Source organism: Mytilus galloprovincialis, chromosome 3 (assembly GCF_965363235.1).
Source record: "Mytilus galloprovincialis chromosome 3, xbMytGall1.hap1.1, whole genome shotgun sequence".
In the NCBI taxonomy this organism is placed as follows: Eukaryota; Metazoa; Mollusca; class Bivalvia; order Mytilida; family Mytilidae; genus Mytilus; species Mytilus galloprovincialis.
In genome coordinates this window covers 69,132,910-69,139,163 of record NC_134840.1, presented here as the reverse complement: position 1 = coordinate 69,139,163, position 6,254 = coordinate 69,132,910, and the positions used below count along the sequence as shown (strand labels likewise).

General features: G+C 32.2%; 1 long non-coding RNA gene across 2 annotated transcripts; it reads right to left on the bottom strand.

Annotated features, from left to right (window-relative positions):
• On the bottom strand, window positions 1-5,307 carry LOC143066543 (uncharacterized). 2 transcript variants are annotated; one of them, XR_012975661.1, is made up of 4 exons: window positions 5,233-5,307; window positions 1,801-2,048; window positions 1,036-1,371; window positions 1-342 (listed from the first exon to the last, which is right to left on the bottom strand). It is a non-coding gene; the product is annotated as an uncharacterized LOC143066543 (long non-coding RNA). The 2 variants fall into 2 exon arrangements; XR_012975660.1 differs by lacking the exon at window positions 5,233-5,307 and adding an exon at window positions 4,358-4,472 and having other exon boundaries at window positions 4-342.
• Window positions 5,308-6,254: the final 947 nt, after the last annotated feature.

Below are 6,254 nucleotides of genomic sequence, written 5' to 3'. Positions count from 1 at the left end.
AATGCAAAAAAGGTAAAAATGAAAAAAATAAATTTTTGAAACAGGGTGAAAGCACTAGTAGCCATAATAAAATAGTAAATGTTGAAATTCCATATATACATATGTCGTTTGAACATACATTCATTTATTGAAAAAAAAAAGTATAGAAACTGAATAAGCATTAAATCACAATCCGGCACATACAGAATAAAATTTAGAAAGTAAAAATTCATAATAATATGCAAATTCAGTTAAAAAAGTTATATAAATGAAAACGAAGAAGGAAAGTTAGAAAAATCGTCGGGATATCTTTTTCTTTTCATAGTTCATGACTATTTCCATTTTCACATTTCATTGGTATTCCTGTAAAAGAGTAAAATAAAAGTAATTGTAAAGTAACATTGTTATGCAATTGATAAAAGGCATACACTAACTATTATTATACTATTATACACATTAAAAAGTAGTGCTAGATATGAAAACTTCTTGTGTCCCCTCCTCCCTTCCCCCCAACCCCAATATTTTTGGTTTTGTTCTTTGTTTATATGTATTCATCTCCTTTCAAATCTTTGAACTAGACCTACAATTCATGTACTTGATAAAATTTAAATTGCAGTTCAGGACCGTCAAGTTTTAAAGAAAAAAACCCCATATTTATATGGATCTGTATTACCATTTGTATCCATCAGATGATTTCAGCCTTTTCACATGATTTTTATATATTCTTATGTTGTGCTGTTAATCCACTGTTATCCAGTTGTTGTTGTTTGTTGCCGTGTTACTCATAAGTTGTTTGTTCATTATTTTGAACATAAATTAAACCGGTACTGAGTTTTCAGGTTGAATTGTTAAAACAATACATTTGTCATTTCGGTACCTTTTATAGCTGACTACGCGATATGGACTTGCTCATTGATAATGGCCAAACGGTGACCTATAGTTGTTCATTTCTGTGTAATTTGGTCACTTGTGTATGGGGTAGTTGTCTCATTGGCAGTCATACCACATCTTCTTTTTTATAGTATAATGGCGTCAGATCTTTTAAAAGCTATTTACCTTTAAAATCCATAAGCCTTGAGGCCAAATAAAAAAGTATGTGTGGTTCAAGTTACATCTGAAAAAAAGTTAGGGTAGGTAGGTAGGGATTTTTTTTTATTTTATGTTTTTTTTTTACATGGAGTCTATGGGAGCAACATTCTGACTTTAACAGTGCTTAATGAAAAATGACAATAAAATCTTTAGGGTAGGCTAATTTTAAGCCGAAAAAGTAGGGACGGTAGGGTTACTGGAACCACACATATATTTTCATTTGACCTGATGAGTTTTCAAGTACATCTCGGGCAATGATAATCTGTCGATGGAGGTTCTCAGCTGTCTTGTTTATTCGTTCAGCTGTTTGAAAATAAAAGTACAGATTTAAAGCTAAATTTTGAAAATGAGTATATATTACTGTTAACAATAGATGCGAAGGAGCATTTACGTATAGAGTGCAAATATAAAAGCAACATGTTTTTTTTCTATTTAATAAAATAACTTATTTTTCTTACATATAGTATAAATAGACTAATCGTATTGGGGTTTTGAAGACATCAACCATATGAAATACATACAGAACATTTCCATCAATTTTCACAGCTTTTGATAACTATTATACTTTTAAAAATTCGGCGAGATCGTTAAGAAAAAAATCAAATTAGTTACACAAAGGATTACAAATTTGATATTATCATTTAAAAGGGAACCAAACGAAGGCACATTTTTCATTAATTATACATGATATAATACTTTTAAGAAAGCAATGATAAAAATACAAACACTTACCAGCGTAGAGCCCAGTTCGTTGGATTTTCTCTACGGCGACGGTTTTATCTTTTTGATTTAAAATGGCTTTGTTTAGACTTCTTAGTTTTATTGTGTTGTCAATTATTGTTGTTTTTCAACTGTTAATTTCATGTGCTAATTTATTTTCAGCGTAGTCTTTCGTCTTGTTTAATAAAAATTCTCTGTAAGTGTATAAGGATGTCTTGAGTTCTGGTGGTTCTGTTTTTTTTGTAGTCGCCAAAGAAGAGCTACAAAGGAGAGGATAATCCGATTGACAGAATATAGTTATGAAAATTTGATTTTTTTACCACTAGTCTTTTGTAATATTAAAAAAAAAACTTAACGCTGTAATGGCGAGTCAACTTAAAAATGTTAGTTTTTTTTATGAATTCTCTCCAACTAACTATTTAATATAACGATAGTAGATGGGCATCATGTTTTCTAGTCTGTGCGTCCATTAGTCCGTTCGTCCGTCTGTACCGCTTCAGATTAAAGTTTTTGGTCAAGGTAGTTTTTGATGAAGTTGACGTCCAATCAACTTGAAACTTAGTACAAATGTCAAATGAGAGCACATAAAATGATAGTGCGAGTGGAGCATCCGTGTACTATGGACATGCAAATTCTTGTTTTTTTTATATAGTTTAACGAAAAGGCGTTGGAAAAACGAATTGCTGGATTCATTTTGCACATGTTCAAATGCTTGTTATACCTGACTATGGTTTTGCTCATTCATAAAGTCATCACGGCTACCTACAAATGCTTCTATGAGGGGACAAGACCTTATCGGGAATCTGGGATCTGGTGTTTTAAGTTCGGGATTTCGGGATTGATCCTTTCGGGATCCGGGATTCCTTTTTTCGAATTTCGGGATGTAGGGATAGCCTGGCATCCGACCCAATCTAGCTGCGCGTCGCAAGGTCCAGGTGGGGAACAAATACCACGTGATCGATTCAGTGCCAGTTGACTCTGAATCTAAAGTGAGGCTGAATAAATATTTGCATAAATTTTGATGTTTGATGTAAACCAGCAAAATTGAAATCCAATTCACACCTTGGTCATGTCATGATGTGAAATCTTAAACTTTTAACTTTCCCACCAGACGATTGCTGATAAGAATTAACCCTTTTCTGCTTACTAATTATCATCATAATAATAATTAGATATGAAAACACTATATATCGATACTTAAAGAAAAATAATTACAGTCTAATTTTTACTAATTGATGTTAAACAAGAATTGATTGGATTCAGATGTAAAACAAACATTGCACGACAAAATTAGTATAAACCAATCATTGACAGGCAATACATTGATACACGCCTGGCTATACTGACAAGATTAGCCAGGACCCCAGGCTAGATGTAGGGATTTACATTTCTTTAAATTCGGGATCTCGGGATTTCATGTTTTTAAGCCCGGGATTTCGGGATCAGGACCCTCCTACCCCCCCCCCCTCCCTGCGCCCTTCTATCGACGTCATTTGGTCTGTGGTGGATAGTTTAGTCAAGTCAAACTAAGATTTAAACTCAAACTAATTGCAACAGAAAATGTTTTAGTTCTAATCTATAGCATTATGCTCTTTATTTACATAGAAAAAAGTCCCATAAAATCTAACTTGAGGAAAACTCAAAATCAGCATTTTTAATTTCCTGTGGAAATTTACATTGGAAGGGGAGAAAACTCCGCAAAAATGAGTCTTTTTTGTTCAGTTTTGGTTGATTTTCTGGAAATTTATGTAAAGTATGATACTTTGATGGGGTTATAAGTTAGTATTTGACTAAATTATATAATCTCCTGCTCATGAAATGTACAAAACCGAAGTGTTATGGCTAGTTTTACTTTTTTTGTGTGTATTTTTCATTAAAAAAATTTCAAATTTGAAGCTTTGTGACCATTTTGAAAAAATAATGTGAAAATTTGGTATTGTTTATATCTGTATATTATATTTTTCAGCATCTTACTTGTCTAAAGAAACTTATAACCTCAAAAAGAAGAATACATGCTTAATTATTTTTATTAAATTTGAGATATCATTCTTTACCTTGAAATGTTGAAAAATTCAATGAATGGGTCAACTAGTGAATTACGAAATCTAGATTATAGCTTGATAAAAGATATGAAAACACCTTTAGAGTTGTTTGTTATAGTCTAAAGACCACTAAAAAATTAAGAATCAATACATTCTGCTGAATAGCAGCGGTATAGTTTAATAAATATAATTTTGTATAAATTTTAATTGATATTTCCGCCTTCTTTTGAAGAGTTATCTCCCTTTTCAATGCAAATCTCCATAGGGAAGTTTTAAGTCTTCCTCAAGTAAGATTTTATGGGACTTTTTGTGTATATTTGGGGTATATAATGTAGTCCAAATAATTATGACGTCTTGAAAGGCTATTATAATTTTTTTCTTTGACGCCTTACTTCGACGTCATAATGCTGAAGCCTCCATTTTCGGTTGGACTTTGAGAGCATATTTTGCTCTCAACTTTGAGACCCAATGTAGACATCAAATTTTCATTGAAGGCTAATAAAAATTGCATATATGAAAATTCTTACCTTTAATGTGTTTGTTTGATCAAAATAAATAATAATATAAGCAAGGATTTGTATAGTAACTATACAAATCTTTGATATAAGTAACAATTCCATCCGAGGCGGGAACATGTCGACTGCATTTTTTAAAACGTTTATCTGATTTCTTTTTAGGAGATTATAAAATAATTTTTACACCAAACTCGGTAAAATTTTACAGACCCAAATTTCCGGAACCTTTGTTTTACAATTATCCGGAAATTCAGGTCCGTCAAAATGTACCGAGTTTGGTTCAAAAATATATTTTATACTCCTAAAATGAAGCACCTCTCCATCGTCGAAGTAAGGCGTCAAAGAAAAAAATTATAATAGCCTTTAAAGACGTCACAATTATTTGGACTAGTGTATAATGCTAAAGATTAAAACTTAAAACTCTTCTGTTGCAATTACTTTCAGGTTAGGGTCAAATTAATGCCAGATTGTCTGGACTAGTTGTCTATCTAGTCCAAATAATTATGACGTCTGGCACTGGCAAAGCTATTTTATTTGTTTTCTCGGACGCATTCCTAGACTCCTCCTTTTCTTCCTAGAAAAAAATAAAATAGCCTTGCCAGACGTCATAATTATTTGGACTAATTGACTATTTGCCATAACTATTATATCAGGTTCCCTCCTAACTGAAAGTTCAAATCACGGTACTGTTCTGCGAATATACGTTTGTCATTGAAAACACCCAACTGTCGAACTGAATAAAAAATGTTTGTCGCCGAACGGGACAGATTTCTGTGGGTTATGTCATTAAACTACTGATTATCTCTCACTTCCATTATCGCATCCAGCAATAAAAAAAATAATATGCATGAATATTTACTGCTAAGGTGCATTGACCTTCATCTTACCTTTTAACTTGTCTTTGACTTTGTCCGTTTTGTTGATCATCTACGTGTCCGACGGAAGACAACTCGCATTAAGACAGCCACCGGAAATAACTAACGCGGTGGCCAATCTCACCCGCTCAAATGTTTAATCCCGCCACATTTTGAACATTTCTGTCCAAAGTCAAGGGCCTTTAATTAAGTGTTTCAAATGTCGTTTGTTGATGTTTCACATATTTGTTTTTCGTTCATTATTTTGTACATAAATTATAGGTCGTTATTTTTCTCATTATACAATAGTCATGGGACAAAAGTGAGATGAAACGAGATGTACACAAAGAAAGATATTGGCGAGATGAACACAAAGAAAGATATTTCTTGAAAAGTTTGCTATTATTCTAACCAAATTAAAATCGTAAAAATTTGCATTTGTGTTTAACCCATCAGATGATAAAAACGAAACTCATGAAAATTATGGTCAAATAAACAATAAAATTCAGACATTTCTACATCTTTTGGTATCTTTATTATAAAAAATCGCTCATACAGTGAGTTACTTGGTAATATTTTCTTGAAAAATATTGATTTCAGTTGAAATGATTGGACATTTTTTGAGTGAGAACTCACTTTTGTCCTATGACTGTAATTGTTTTAAAACTGTCATTTCGGGCCTTATAATAGCAAACTATGCGGTATTGGCTTTGCTTATTGATTGAAGGCTGTACGGTGACCCAGTTGTTAATGTCGATGTCTTTGGCCTGTTGTGGGGAGTTGTCTTATTGGCAATCATATCAAATCTTCTTTTTTATATCAGTAATTTCAAAATAAACATACTGTATTGTTGTGAATATGAAAATCTTATATAAAAAAATAATATCCCTGTAAACTTTTATGGAAAAACTCAGTTTCTTTTATGTATTGGTTGACATGTGTAAAGATAGCTATTATGTATATCCCCTATTGATAGGCCACTGAAATACTGTAATTGTGTGAAATCGTTCTTGTCAGCAGCCAGTCAAACACCAAATAACATTTTTTTTTATTAT